General features: G+C 34.1%; 1 pseudogene; it reads right to left on the bottom strand.

Annotated features, from left to right (window-relative positions):
- Window positions 1-9,786: 9,786 nt before the first annotated feature.
- LOC119258502 (ubiquitin recognition factor in ER-associated degradation protein 1-like) lies at window positions 9,787-10,669 on the bottom strand (annotated as a pseudogene).
- Between the last annotated feature and the right edge of the window lie 6,313 nt (window positions 10,670-16,982).

Here is a 16,982-nt window from a genome sequence, read left to right as displayed (position 1 = left end):
TTAGGATTTCTAGTTTATCTTTAAGTGATGTCATCCAAATATTTGATACAGTTAATGATTCTGGGATTTGTTGGCAGGTGGTTTGGGATTAAGTTAGTTCTTAACAAATGCTGGCAATATGAACAAAAAAAAAAAATGAGAGTGTTTGTAGAATAGCCAGTCCATATCCATATCCATTAAATGGTGTTAAAATTGCTACTCTTGATAACTTATAGGTTTTTTTGAAAAATAAGAGAAATTAGGTATATGAAATTACTTCAAAAATGATAAAGTAGTAAGCAGTGTAGTATATATTTTTTTGTAACAGTATTCTTTAATCTGAAGTGCTTGGACTGCTTTATTGTTTATCCTCTTTAGCACGAATATATAAAAGCTGAAGATTTTAAAATTGAATTCGAACAATTTAAAATTTCAACAAAGATCCTTGGAAAACATAAATGGTCTAGTCCTAGCATAATAAACTCAGTGACAAGCAAAACTGCAATTTGTTGAATAAAATTAGACTACCTGCTTTTGCAGAAATCTTCTTTAAAGTTTCAAAGCAAAATGATAATGTCAGGATCTTGGGTGGGTCTAGGACACTGCCAAATCAAGCTATTCTTCTAAATATTGATAAACTAAGGGCAGAAAATGGATGTAAGCTATTTTTCAGCCAAAAGGATTAGATTTGTCTCTTAGATGGCTCTGACATATGATAAAGATTTCCAATGGGTTGAGATTATTTCCAGTTACAGGGTGACTTTCTAAGAGTTGCTGCTTTCTGAGGGTGGAGAATGGCATTGAAATGTAATCTTTTGCATATAAATGCTTGCCTCTGTAAAAAAAAAAAACTGTTGAGCTTTCTTCATTTTTAAAATTTAAAATATATGGCATTGTAATATTATTTGCCTTTCTATAATGCATAATTGAAAATCAACACTAAGTTTACTGCTAATGTTGCTTTTATTCCCTTTAATCTAATATATCCACCTCTCTTCCCCCTTCCCTTCTGGTAAAATCTAATTGGTCTTATAGTCCTTACATCTATTTCAACAAATAGTTCATCTGTTTGTTTTCTCTATATATCTCATGTGAGTTTGGTTTATTTCACCGGGCATAGTACACTCTAGGTCCGTCCATGCATGTATTAAATATGACTGGATACACACATCTTCTTTATCCCATCACCTTTAATCTGATGGGACTTAGGTTGTTTCTGGCTCTTTTCTAATGTAAATAATGTTTCAGTCAGCATGGGTATGCAATAAAACTTCAAATTAGTGGTGGGAGGGGGTAAACATCAAGAAGGGGAATAACTAGACTGTATGAAATTTTTAATTGTTTGACAATCTCCATATTGCTTACAATAATGACTGCACCAGTCTGCATTCCCACCAACAGTGTACAAGTAGACCCGATCTCTATACCCTCTTCATCATTTGTGTCTTGTCTTTTGGATTATAGCCATTTCATAGGTGTGCAAGAGACCTCCTTGTTTTAATTTACATTTCTCTAATAATAGATGTTAAATATCTTCTCATTTTTTTTTTTTTTTTTTTTTTTGCCATTGGTATGTTTTTGGAGAAGTGAGATTCAGATCATCTGCCCATATTTTGATCAGGTATTTTTAGCTTTTCATTGTCGAGTTCTTTGTATATTTTGGTTATTAACCAATTGTTGGACCTCTGCTGTGCAAATATTTTCTCAAATTGCATAGGATGTCTTTTCATTCTAATGTAAATTTCATTCACTGTGCACTTTTAAATTTAATGTGGTCTCCTTTGTTTATTTTTTGTTTTTGTTTTTGTTTTTGTTTTTGTTTCTTTCCCACTGGATCTGGTCTCCAAACATATCTCTAATGCTGATATCAAGGAGCATGTGGTTTATGTTTTCTTCTATGTATTTTATGGCTCTAAGTCTTACATCCAAGTTTTGAATCCATTTTGAATTATTTTTCTGTTTTGGGATTAGGTAGTGGTACTTGTTTTATTCTTTTGTATTTGATTATCTAGTTTTTCCAAAACCATTTATAAAAGAGACTTTCCTTGCTCTATTATAAGCCCTTCTTAGTTTTCTCCATTTAATTGTGTGCATAATACCTGGTGATATTTTCTGACCAAAGCTGTTACTTGAAGATTCTCCCAATAATAACTGATACATTTTGGTAACAATTGATAATGTGCCAATCCCTGGCCCAAACTTGTTACATGTATTAAATCTTCCTATTCTCACAGAGAATATATGAGGTAACTATTATCATTTCAATTACAAGTGATGTGATTGAGACAAAGGAACATATATTTGCTCAAGTTCTCACAATTAGCAAGGGATGAAGCAGATAATAAACACCAAATCAATTATCTAATTCTAGAAACTGTGGTAGGAACTACTTTTTACACCACCATACAGATTCTAATAAATTTAAGCAACATTAAGGAGAATATAGTACAACTTAATGAAACAGTGTGGTCTATGCCTTTTCTCCACACCTTTTCTTTTTAATTCCAGAACTGACAGGAAGAAGAATCACATTAAATGTTCCCTACCCACACATAAAGTTGTCCTTCCCACATACGAACAATCTAGAAAACCAGCCAGGAAATATGTCTAGATATGTGGGTTATGCATATATTCTTCCTCATAAAGTCTAGAGACAGTTACCCTCAGAGTAAAGTTCTAGAGAATGTCTTTTCTTTATATAACCATCTATATAACTATGGAAAAAGGATGTGAGATTATTTCCTGTTCTCATACTCTATCCTTTAGACTTGAAGCAAAAAAAAAAAAAGAGGAGAAACATTACAAATTAAGTAAAAATAATATGGCATATTTATTCAATACAGTTTTGAAATTGAATTTTGACTTGTTTCTCTAAAGATATCAACATTATTTATATAAATAACACCAAAATGCATCTGCTATTTAGCTTTGTGTGAGATTTCCCTAACACTGAGATTTGGGGAATACCACTTAAGGGAAAAAAGCAATTTTAAGGTTATCATATAAGTGACAAAGACATTAATCTGACAAGATATGCTCAAGAGACCCAAGATGCAGCTGTATAATTCCTTTTGACGCTCTCACCCATAATTTCACGGAGCTTGGTATAATTAACACACTTCATGGGATTTAAGTAACATTTGTTGCTTCTCTATCAGAATGCAAATTTGAGAATGATATGGATCTGCACAGGAGACGGGAACAACTGTTCTCGAGGTAATAACTTGCGTACTACTTCCCAATGCAGGAAGAGGTGACAGATACAGACTCACTCAGGTTTTATTAAGGAGTTAACATATGTTTTATTGCAGCTACAAATGCTAAAACCAGATATGTCATAAAATTAACTAAAATTAAATGGTTTATTGTCATTTTGGAATTCTTTGTCTCCATTTTCTTAAAAGCTGTATTAAATAATACAGGCTGCTGTTGTCAGATGAGAGCATATGTGTGAATAAATAGGAATAGACTCTTCTAAACAAAAAAATTCACTGGGTCAGTGCCACTGTTTTGACAGGAAAAAGTGATCCCAACAATAGGAAGCATTTACTGGTAGAGATGTGTGTTTGTGTGTGCACCCTAGTGCACACTTTACACAGTGACACTTCAGTCATGCTTCTAGCCCTGGGGCTCATTCTCTTCAATAATAGGTTAGAGTATTTGATAAAAGAATCGATTAGAGAAAAGACTTATTCCTTTGTCCTGTATTTATGTAAAGAAAAGCAACATAACCCAAGCCCCTCATTATATAGAGATGGGGTAGTCTGATTTGTTTATATATTTTTATTCTGAAATTTGCATGGGAGGGAACTACTAATAGAATACTGACAGAGAAAAATTATGCAAACATTCCATTACTTGGTAGATCGTTTGAAATGACATTTTAATATATGATCATAATTCAAGGTTATCCATGTACTACTTTTACTTAACACAAAAATTGAATGCAATTGAATAAATGTACTAATGCATTTTCTTATATATGTCTAATGCATTTGTACATTTTTATGCATATGATATGTGCAGTGAAGGAGAATATTGAACATGTTATCTAGAGCCAAAATGTTGTATATCTGTGTGTGTGTATTCATTTCTTTAGGCATGTTATCTATAGTCGTTTACTAATCAGGTTTATTCACATCTGTTGCTCTGTCAGCTGAGACAAGAATAAATAAATATATAAATGCAGAAACATGCTGCAAATCAAGCTTTCCTTAATGTGTTCAGCTTTGGCAGAGCCCCGATCCAAGAGAATGCTCCTACGCTTTTATGTGCATAAAACTGTATTGAAGACTCATTTATCCCATATGTCTCTTATTTTTATTTAACCACAGACAAATTATTTTAAACTTTCAAGATCATTTTAGGGTACTACAGCAGTACTGCTTTATATCAATAGTGGATTTCAAAAATAAATTATGAGAAATATAGTGGGTAAGCTAGCATGAACGGCATACTGAATAAAATCAAAGTCTCATTATCATATCACATGAAAAGAAGCTATGAGCCCCTAAGTAGAAATGGTGCTTTTAAATTCTAAACTTTACTCTATAGACCATATATCAAAGCTTATTGAAAAGGAGAAATCTACTAGAAAGAATAAGGAATGAAGTCTATGTAGAAGTTAAGTTTCTTGCAAGTTGTCAAAGGGAAGTACGCCACTACTGAAGTAAGTAGAGTGGGAAAAAAGTAAAAGTAAAGCATATAGCTCTACTCCAAGTTCAAGTGCATGGAGAGATAAGAAGTCTGAACTAGAATGTCAATCAATGCATGCACTGCTTCCTTTATCAAAAATGTCTTGCTAAACATCATGATAGAGAAGTCCTGTAACTGAAGCAATTTACTAAGTGAATTAGTTACTTTACATATTGCTCCATGTTCCTTAACAGCTCAGCAAACAAATCTAATATAATCATCCCACAAACATATTTTTAATAGCACTACAAATACATTACAAGATTTAAATTACTGAATTATAACACTAAAACACGTATTTCTTGTATGTGTACAACAAAAATGTTATAAAATAAAATGAATTTAGGTAGATGAAAATTTCTGTTTTTGATAAATTTTCATTTTCAAATAAGAATCATAAATAATATTTTATCTGCATTTATTTTTCCCATGAGAGATAAATGGTCATCTCATCTAATCATGAAGTAGAATTGATTCAAATGAATTTATTATGCCTCTACAAAATATACATAGCAGAAGCTGAACTCAAGAAGTTTTTTTCTAATTTAATATGGAATATATAACTCCTTTTTAAAGCCAACATTTGGTTTAGAAATGAAATTTTTAGTACTAGGTCTTGCCATACGGAATCACACAATGTCAAGCACTAGTGATATTAATTGACAGAATGTATTTTAATTGTTACATATTTACTAAATGACAACTGAATTTTACAACTATTCATATTTTTATAACCTTCTGAAAGACTTAGTAAGCTGTGCTTATCATTCACACAACTTTGTGGTTCCTAGACCTTTTCTTCCAGATGTAGTTTGCTCTGTGGGACAAGTAAAAAAAATTTTGACAAACTTCTTTTTAGAAATCAGAGGGAAAAAAAGTCTTTGTTTTTATCTGTACACATTGACATATTACTCCAAGATTCATTTACTGAAAATTAAGCTAGATTACTTTTCAGAAAATACAGCTTTAACAATGAGGATAATTTATTTCGTATTTATCCCATTATCTAAGTATCAACTGAGAATTAATATTTTATCTAACAACAGATGGAATTAGAAATAATATCTATTCTACGGTATTTTGCAAAGAAATAATGTGTTTCTCATGTCCAGACTAAGATGAGTGTGATTTGGGCTTAGGTCTTGAAGTCCCCAGTTAACATAACTAGGACAAAAATTCTGGTTATATAGGGATATGTAAGAATTAAGTCCAGGGGCCTCCCCTGGTGACGCAGCTGTTGAGCATTGGGCTGTGAAGCTGCCCACAGCCCCTGTAGCGCGGGTTCGATCCCCGGCCACCACCGGCGTGGGTCCCACATGGCCAGCAGATCTCTCCTCCACGCCTGCTGCTCTCCTTAGCAGTGTACTTCAGTCCATTTGCCTGTACTGTTCCCCGCTCTGGCTCTGGTTCTGGTGAATTCTCTCACCCTCCTGTGCTTCTGACTGTACCCAGTGCTTGTATAAATAAATAAATAAATCTTTAAAAAAAAAGAAAAAGAATTAAGTCCAGATGGTCTAAAAAGTAATGAGTAGTGGCGCAGCGGTTGAGCGCTGGCCTGCGAGGCTGCCCGCAACCTCTGCAGCGCCGGTTTGTTCCCAGGCCGCCAGGCGAGGGTCCCACCATTAAAAAAAAAAAAAAAAAAAAAGTAATGAGTAGTGCTTGCACTGTTCCTTTCAATTTCAATTTTGACCTTTCCTGTGGTCATACTATTCTTACCTCATGTGGCTGATAACTTTTAAAAAGAGATCCAGATTGCAGGTTAAATTTTTAGAATTATGTTGCTACTTTTTTGGGATAGATTAAATGTCCAATGTTTGAAAGATCAAGTAAATAATTCTGGAAAGTAAATAAAACCCACTGTAAATAAAACCCATTGTATCTTAGATTGTTTCTAATCTTTATTTTTTCCCAGTTTTCAGGCATGTCTAGACAAGTATGGGGCTTAACAGCATGCCTTCTGGTATGTCCCCCAGTCTCATTATTTTTGCTTAAGGGAATATAGGACCTCTTGGGAGTTAAATCACTTGGAAAGACTGCTGGTACACAGTGCAGTTAAAAAAAAAAACATGTCTAAGCTTGGAAAGATAGATTAATTCTTAATGCATCACATTATCTATCTCTCAGATTTTCTTATTTTAATCTTCCAAAGTCATGTTTTTTTTGCTTTTTGTTTTTTCATGCCAGTGCACATTCTATACAACTTTGAGAGAGCAAAGTGGTGTCAGGATTTCTAACAACTTCTGCAGTGGTTGGGCTTAGTGCATTCAACACAAGCACCACCCAAAAACAGCACCTGAATTAACTATTAGCTGCTTTCACGCTATCCAATTCTGTTGTCAGAAATACTAGTATTCATCATCAGGACTGATTATAATTCCATGGCACCAGATCCCAGTCATTGCTTCTGATATTATTGGCAGGTAGCAAGAAGAGGGAAGAATGGTAATATTTAGGAAATTCCAAAACGTAATAGGATAGGGTCAGAGAAAGACTTATTACTGATCTCCACAGTGACTTATTTAGCCTTAAGGATAGGTGGGGGCCTCCCCGGTAGCGCAGCAGTTGAGAGCTGGGTTGCGAGTTGCCCGCAGCCTCTGCAGCGCCGGTTTGATCCCCGGCCACAGGGCGAGGGTCCCACATGGCGCGCAGACCTCTCCTGCTGCCCGCTGCTCCCCTCAGCAGTGTACCTCGGTCCTTCTGCCTGCTCTGCTCCCTGCTCTGGCTCTGGTGAATTCTCTCACCCTCCCGTGCTTCTGACTGTACCCAGTGCTTATTATTAAATAAATAAATAAATTAAAAAAAAAAAAGGATAGGTGGGGTATCATTACAATAGTGATAGAAATGGCCAGTGGAGTTGGATATATTTTTTTGTTGCTGCTTGAGAAGAAATTTTCAGTACATATATTTGACAAATAACTTATATGAGAATATATAAATAGTTATCAAAACTTACTAATAAGAAAATGAGTAACACAATTTTAAAAATGGGCAAAGATTTTAATAGACACTTTACTAAGAACAGATGGCTAATGAGCAAATGAAAAGATGGCATCATTAGTCGATAAGGAAATGCAAATTAAAACTTTGATGAGATGCTACTACTATCAATGGAAGAGCTAAATTTTTAAAAGATTGATTATACCAAGTTCTTTCAAGAACAGAGCACCATATCTCTCATAAATTGCTGGTAGAAATGCAAAATATTAAAGTCACTTAGGAAAATATTTTGGGAGTTGTTAATAATATTAAACCTACATTTGCCTAATGATTCATCCATTCCAACCCAAGGGTGATAAAAATTTGTGGAAGTTTACACAGGACTGTTTAAAATGCCTTTATTCACAAACTCCCCATACTGAAGACAACCTAAATTTCCTTCAATGGTGAAGGGATGAAAAACTCTGGCCAATACAATGAAATAATACTCAGCACTAAAAAGGAACCGCTAGTGATATATCACAATAACAGGAATGAATATCAAAGACATTATGCTATGTAAAAGAAATCAGACTCAAATGAAAAGATATATGATTCTATTTACATGATATTCTGCACAAAGTAAAATTATAGGGGCAGAAAAAGTTGTGGTTAACAGTAGATTGGAGGCATGGACTACACAATGTTAAATGAAATTTCCTGGAGTGACAGATCTCTTCTATACCATAATTGTGGTTGTAGCAATAGAATTGCATGAAAACTTACAGAATGTGTAAGAAGTGAATTTTACTATACAGAAATAAAGAAAACAAAAATTATATTAGGTAGGTTGGCAATAATATATTTAGGGCATAAGGCCTACATTCAGTATAGGAGGGCTCCAGTTTTTGAAGACATTATACATTAAAGGTACATATTAGGTTTTTGCTTTAAGACTGATGAACAGTTTTTATAAAACTAAAGTACAGTCTTATCATACTATTCAGCAATTGCCCTCCTTGTTTTTTACTCTAAGATGTTCAAACTTTACAACCACACAAAATCCTTTACACAGATGTTTACAGCTTTATTTAAATTTGCAAAAAAACTTAAAAGCACCATCATATCCCTCAGTGGGTGAATAATAAACTTTGTCTCATCCAGGTAATGGAATATTATTCAGCACTAAAAAGAAACAAATTATTAGCCTTGACAATACATGAAAGGAGTTTTATTTCATATTACTAGGTGAAAAAAGCTTACATATTTTATGATTCCAACTTAATAACATTTTTGAAAAAAGGCAAAACTATGGATACAATAAAAAGATCAGTTTGTCCACAGATAATTTATCCACACATAAATTTCTATCTAAAATTAGTCTTCATTTGGACAAGAATGATTCCAAATTAAAAGTTAAGCAGTGCTTTGCTTTATGGTTAGACTATAGGTTTATGGCGCAGCAGACCTCTCGTGTCGTGCCCGCTGCTTCCCTCAGCAGTGTATTTCGTCAGTCTGCCTGTTCTGTTCCCCGCTCTGTCTCTGATGAATCCTATCACCCTCCTGGCCTGTACCCCAGTTCTTTTTCTTTTTTTTTAAGATTTCTTTCTTTCTTTCTTTCTTTCTTTCTTTCTTTCTTTCTTTCTTTCTTTCTTTCTTTCTTTCTTTCTTTCTTTCTTTCTTTCTTTCTTTCTCTCTTTCTCTCTTTCTCTCTTTCTCTCTTTCTCTCTTTCTCTCTTTCTCTCTTTCTCTCTTTCTCTCTTTCTCTCTTTCTCTCTTTCTTTCTTTCTTTCTTCAAGCACTGGGTACAGTCAGAGCGCGGGAGGGTGAGAGAATTCAACAGAGACAGAGCGGGGAACAGAGCAGGCAGAGTGACGAAATACACGGCTGAGGGGAGCAGCAGGTGGCAGGAGAGGTCTGTTGCACCATGTGGGACCCTCGCCAGCGGCCAGGGATTGCACCGGCGCTGCAGAGGCTGCGGGCAGCTTCTCAGCCCAGCGCTCAATCGCTGTGCCACCAGGGAGGCCCCCTGTACTCTGGTTCTTGTATAAATAAATAAATCTTTAAAAAAAAAAGAATATAGGTGTACCCAAACATACTCCTCTTATGGTTAGGTCCTATAAATTGTATACTGGCAATTCTATTTGCTTTAATATTACAATGATTCTTTTATTTTCCAATCACCCAATAGTGCCATCATAAGCCTGTCTTCCATTTTTTAGGTAAAGGCTGTCCTTTTCCGGAGAAAATAACTTATCTGCCTCCAGTTTTATACTCCTCAAACTTTTTGAATAACAGTCATGATTTGGTAAGTGAAAGTGACCTTACCAAGTTTAAATTCCTAACTGGGAATTTCTCTTTAAATATTTCCAGACTAGATGGGGGAGGATCTGGACTCTACATCTTGTTCCAGAGCCAGAGAAGGCAGAAGCCAGGTCTCCTGCATGGTACCTATCTTCAGTCTCACCTTCTGTTGATTCCTCATGCAGGACTTGTCTCTCAAATTCTTTGGAACCCAGTGAAGCAGCAAGATCTAGATGAACCTCCCGATGATGGACACTGACTTGTCAGGCTTGGTCTTCATCACCTGCGGTTCATGGGCCTTCTCATTATTGTCGATGGCAGTCACAGGCCAGGTATCCAGGCACACAATGTTTCTCAGTGTGTTTTCTAACTCGGTTTTGGGGTTGGTGATGGTCAGAAAATCAGGGTTCTGAGGCTGGATTTGAGTATATAGCCACTTGAAGGTTGACACTCTCCACCTTAAACAGGTCCCCCTCATCCAACATGAAATTCTGAGTCATCTGCTGTGTGCAATAGAAGATGCTTTTGTCAGCCACAAACTCCAGCACACGGCAGTATGTTTTGTAATCTGAGTTCTATTGGTGAGTTTGAACACTGTGGGGTAGGCAATGTTCAGGTTGTTGAATTTATGGAGGGCTGAGGGCAGGAAAATTACCTTCCCTTCTTTCTCCACATCTTATGTGTCATTAAGCCCTGCTAGCACGGACACAGGGAAGCAGCAGTGCTGCACAGAGAAGTGGTAGTGGAAGACCTTAGCGATCGTGAAGTTAAACATGTTGAAAAGAGAAGATGATGGATCACTTCTCAGATGCAGCTCCCCCCAGGGAACAATACAAGAGGAATGAGTCAACCTGTTCCCCTCCAGCTGCCTCAGATGCCCTGGACATTCTTTTTATTTTGGGCTAAGAGATTTTAAACACTGCATACTATCTTGAGGACAATGATTCCAATTAAAGTGGTTTTACTTTGTTGTTTTTTTTCTTTCCCTTTTTGTTTTCCTACCTATGATACTTATTCAAATGAGTTTTAACTAAGAAAACCAGAAATGTATTTCTCTTTTTATAGACTTAGCTTAATTTATTTGACCTATTTGGCTGTCTTGCTTTCAGTTTTCGTTTCCTAGGTAGACATGTGAAAGACACCAAGGATTGTTGTTCAACTTTAAATACACCACCTGATTTCCTGAAATAATCACATCTACTGTTTTAGTGTCCTGGTGAAAAGGGGGCAGGGTTTCCCGGATCTGGGCAGCTATAGGTAGAATGATACTATAGTAAAAGACTTCAGAGCTCATAAGTTCTATTACTTTGCTAGAAAGTTTTTATTTTCCCTCCTCCAACATTTCAGGACAAAAGAGCAACAAAACAGTCTTGAATCAGTTCTTCATAAAAGTCAACTGCTGTTCCTTCCTTGTGATATATGGAAGATGCAGTAAAATGACCAAGTGCTAGGAAAAAGTGGTCCTATACCCACAGACACTATAAACCTTTGCAAGAACTTAATGATATATAATCCTTAAGTAGCATCTTCTGAAAGATATTTTGGTTATCAGTTAATAAATTTTCTGGAAAAGGGATCACGTTAGTTCAAGTACATTAGGTTTTCTAAAATGATTAAGAGTAAGACTTTTATTTCCCTAATATCTAGCAAATATTAAGTCTAGAACTTTCTTTTTTTTTTTTTTACTATTCTTTCTTGTTGTTGTTAAGTAGCTCCTCATGATATGGGAAATAAAATTAAACCACAGAAATCCAGAGCTACATGGGGTATCAGGGATGGTCTTATTCATGGCACTTTCTCTAAAAGCAACACAACTGAGACTGATAGTTGTTTTATTCCTCAACCAAATTCACTCAGCTATGTAATGAGCAATGCTATGAAAAAGATATCACTGCATGATATATTTCAAAGAATGAGTGAATTCTGGGTAAATAAGTAAGATGATATCAGCTCGTGAAAAATAAGTTAAATTTGCTAACAAGTAAACGAAATAGTAAAAAAGTAATAATTCATAAATTCAGTCTGGCTTGTTATGAAATGTGATTAATCAGCCAGAATAACATCTGATTGGTCCACATTCTCTATGATTAGGTCAGAAGGACTGTGATTACTCATGAGTCAGCAGATCTTGTACCTAACATATATGAAAAATTAAAACAGTCATATGAATATCTGACTTGTTTTTGTGTTAAAGTACAAGTATTAAGTTTTAATGAGATACTTCGAGTGGATTTTCAAAGATATGATATAGAACATTAAACCTTGAAGCAAATTGCACTCACTTATAAAATGTTGATAAATCTGTCAATACCAATTGTCTTTACTCTTCAAAATTTGATAAGTAAATTGCCAAGATGGTTCTTTCCATATTTATGTAGATGTCTTAGATTCTTAGTTAGATCATCAATTCTTGAGGGGTTAGACACAGAGGTTTTCTTGGCATCTACCTTCACATAAATTGGTTTATGCTAATTCATTCAGGAATTCAGAGATTTTAAAACATCTAAGACTCAGAGATGCTTTATATATGTAATTTATCTTAAAATATGAGTTTTAACATTACCACTTTTGAACTGATAAAAATTATGGATAATCAAAGATTGGAGTAAGTAGAATATGAATACTAATGCATAGTGGCCTTTAAGCTATCATTTTAATTGGAAAGAAAAACTGGAAAAGTCACCAGTCCTTCAGAGAACTGAAAAATCAACTCTATCAAGGTAAGGAAATAGAAAATGATTAATGTTTCATAAGTAGATCATTTAACTGAACCTTCTTAGATTCACAAACACCAAAGTTTGAAGAACAAAATGGAATAGTCAAAAATATTTGTCAAGCACTTATTAGGCATAAGCTACCATGCTGTTTTTCTGCAAAGCATAGAGATAAAAATGAGGCACAATCCCACTTTGAATATATTATAATGTAAGAGGTAGTGGGAGACGAATATAAATGTTTCTAAAAAGCCAAAACATGATAAATAACCAATGAATGATGTAAGAAAAAAATGTTACAGGGTTCACACTGAACCTTTTCTTTAACTCTTTGGTGATCTATTTAATAAAATTAGCCTTTGTTCTTTCCAGGTAGCACCTGCTGACATTTGAGTGCCTGCTATCTAGTGTAGAGTGTAATGGGATGAGGTTGGGTGCCAGAGAGATGTTAGTGAGAAGTATAGGAGGAAGAAGAATAAGGCAGTTGAGAGAGCTAAATATTAAGAAAATGTAAGGATTGTGATGGGTGTTGACTGAAAGAGAATATTAGGGGCCAAATGAAAGCAACAAAGTAGCAGGGATTGAAATGGCAACAAATGGGGACCGTGACAATTGATATCATCATAAACAGTGATTAGAGACATCTAGTTGAGCAATCTTGAACAAGTCATCCTGCCTCTCTAAGCTATTGGTTTCATTATAAGCAAAAGTCAAAATTCAGTGAATATTTTTTTTAACTTCCATTTTGTACCAGGCTTTTGTCTAGACCTGGTAGATCCAAATCTAGTAACACATAGTTTCTGTCAGAGAGAAGACTTAAATGACTGGAAAATATCAAAACAAAAATTTGCGGTGCTAAAATTCAAAATCCATAATAGATAATTTTATTTAATAAAGGTAATCAAAATTGCTGAATTTCCACTGAATTCCAGGTTTATATTGTAAGAATGAAAGGAGTGCAATCGCTTTCAATTCAAGACAGGGCTTGACTCAATCTGTGGCTCATTCACTAACTCCCTGGTGGGCATCTAATCTTATTGGTCTGTTATTTCTTCCTCTGGAGAATATGAATAATAATAGTTCCCATTAAATAAAAAAATGTGAGTTTAAAATTTTTTTTGGTTGTATATTCAATTATCCTGTTCTATTGTCTAGCACAGTATCTTGTTCAGTGGATGTTAAATAAATAGTTTTGCAGAAAATAAAATGACATTGTGTGAGGTGTTTAGTGTTACTGCCTATAGAAAGGCCAATAAATGTTACCTACCATTTCAACAATAAAAATATAGCTTACAAAAGATGGCATATTTCTGGCTTTCAGTTAATATATCTGCAGTTTGTGAAGAAAGTAATATTTTAAGGGAATATCGATTTGGATGCAATTCAGTGAGAAAGATTTGAAATTCATTTTATTCTTTAAACTTTGAATTGCTAATTGGAAAAAAATAACTTGCCATTGATTGGGAGTGATTCTTCCTAGCAATTTAGCAAAACTGGTAATACATAAGTTCTCAGGGAGTAATAACAAATTTAATTTTAAAAGAACATTCAATGAAGTCTTAATGAAGAAAACATTTGCCTTTTCCATTATTCCTTTTCCCTGAGAATCAATAGGCATAGAGTTACATTTATTATTCTCTGGGCCAATACATTTTTCATATACCGGGCTGGATTTGTCAGTATCCTTTCATTTTCAGAGAAGTTGTCTAAAATATTAAAATGTTAGAGAACTCTGACAAAGCTCCAAAACTTTGCATGCTGTCATCTCGATCAGAAAGGTAAAACACCAAACATGAAATAGTAATTATTCATAAGAACAGATCACACTTCCTCAGAAGCAGCAACAATAAGTGTCCTTCTTATTAAGTGGATGACGAGTATACATTAAAAATATCAGGCATTTGGAAAAGAATTACTATTTCAAAATACTATGCAGTGAACTTATTTATTACTAACATTTTAGAAGTGAAGGAATTAAGACCTTGAGATTTCAATGAGTGGGCAAATTCATAGACCTTGGTAGGGGCAAAAGTTATATTAAAACAAATCTTTTCACTTGTATTAACCCTGTGTCCCTTAAGATAACCATTACATTGACTCAGACTAGATTATATTTCTTCCCCTTGAAAGCTTTCCACCATGCCGTGCTACCACTGAAAAAGGAGATATTCTTGCCTACTTTGAGACAATGGATTAGTTTCACAGTTACAACTTTATATCAAAATATGCTTTATTTATGGAAAACATTTTTTATTATATGGAGATAATAGCACATATGTTATCTTCTCTTATAATAAATTATTAATCCTATTCTGAGCTTATCACCATCAGTTTAATTACTGGTTATTGTTATACACACACACACACACACACACACAGTGTAGCTTACTAAATGTTACTCCTTAATGCATAGTTACTAAAAGAAAGAATACAAAGAGAATGAGAAAGAGAAACCTCTCAAACTCTTTTGTTGGTAGTTAGTTCATTTATTTTGACAAGTGCAGTTTAATTTTAACAACTGGCTTAATCAGCCTTAATGCTGACTCACTCCAGGGAATACTGAAGAGAAAACCAGAATCATCTACTTGAGGGCAAAAAAGGTCTTCTCTGCATTGTGATACAAGACAATGTTTATTACTTCTGTGTCTCTGATAATAGACTTTTTGAGACTAACAAAACATTCACTGAACAACTTGTATGTCTCTAGAGCTATGTGAATTGACACTAGACATATCTTGGTGGTTTTTCTTTTCCATAACCCAAATAAAACTTCAGATATCTATGAAAATTCATTGTTTTTCCCTTTTCCTTCCAAATTTGGACAATTCCCTAGACCATTTCTGAAATTTACCTTATTATTCTGGATTTAATGAAGGCTCCAATTCCTTACTGACTTGGAGATATTTATTTTCTGTCTGCTTTGGATGACAAAATAAAGTGTAATGCAACACTGAGGGGAAACACTAATAAAAGAACAAGTTGGTCTGCATATTTCAAATTAGACATTATCAAGAGATCTTGAAACTTAAATTTATTGGAAGTGCTATTAATACCTCTAAATATAAAAACTTTGTCATTGACTCTTAAGTCATGTCCTTAGGAACTTACTGACAGAAAAGTTGGTTAAAGCTAATGTGTAAATGAATGAATGGATAAGTGAAACAGTGCATGAATAAATAAATAAAATTAAGATACTTTCTGTCTCTCAAATTTGGAAAAGAATATACCTTGAAGGAGATTTACCATAATCCTACAGATTAAAATGCCATACTGCACAGAATAATGCTTAAATTTAAGATAACCAGACTGCCTTTGTCCCAGGCACTAAGGAAATAGAGGGGTTGATCAAGTAATATATTTACATGATCACACATTCATGCCACAATTGCAAATTTAATTAATATTGTTTGCTATATCAACCTAGTTTGCTATATCTACTTCAACTGTACCACTATCATATTTTGTGTTGTGTTAGTGGTCTTAGAATAACTTTGGGAATTATTGGAAAGAGTTGAAAAATAGTTGAGTTGGAAATATACTTAGTTTGCATTTAAAAAGATATTTGCCTGATTCAAAGTTGTTTCCTTAATTTAAGTAACTGCCAGCTGTTCTAATGTATGGTAGTTTTCCAGGCTAACTTCTACCACCCTCTACATCAACTTATATGACATGCCTGCCAACTTATTCATAGAATCAAGCAGGTATATTTTAATTCTCTAGCATCATACACAGAGAGCCATGTTGGCAGTGAAGCAAAAACAAAGTTTGACAGAGATAGAACATGAAGCTATTTTATAAAAATGCCTTCAATCAGACCAATAAAATTTTAAGTAGTTTTAATGGCTTATATAAACAGATATTGTTTCCTGTCATGAATAAACACAATAATGTGGCATGCGCACTAAAAATGTACCAAAAAATGCTATGATTTCATTTCTGTATGAAATTATCAAAGAAATTATAATACTGAGATGTAAATTATAATTTAAAAATTCAAATACATGGAATGGAAGTAATGAAAGAGCTCTTAAATTACCTGATAATGCAACTAGTAAAGACTGTGGCATGTAAATATATTGGAATTTTAAATATTTCACTTCCTTCTTAAATGATAAAAGAAATGAATATGACACAAAATTCATAGTATGTGACTAAATAAAAATCAAAGTAGTTACATAAATTAAAAATGTATGTACTATTTATGATGACACAAGAAAAATTTAAGTCTTGAATTTTTACATAGAAATGATATGTTTATAGTGCATATTATTAAATTATTAGTGATCGTGAAGATAGTAAAAGACTACTTAGAAAAAGTAGTCTTCTGGCTCCTATTATTAGATTAAAATTTGGGAGAGGCTCTCATGAATGAAT

The sequence above is a fragment of the Talpa occidentalis genome, unplaced genomic scaffold (genome assembly GCF_014898055.3).
Source record: "Talpa occidentalis isolate TD23 unplaced genomic scaffold, MPIMG_talOcc4v2.1 talOcc4.5, whole genome shotgun sequence".
NCBI classification, from domain to species: Eukaryota; Metazoa; Chordata; class Mammalia; order Eulipotyphla; family Talpidae; genus Talpa; species Talpa occidentalis.
Note: the sequence above shows the minus strand (reverse complement) of the source record. Positions and strands in the feature narration are given on the sequence as shown.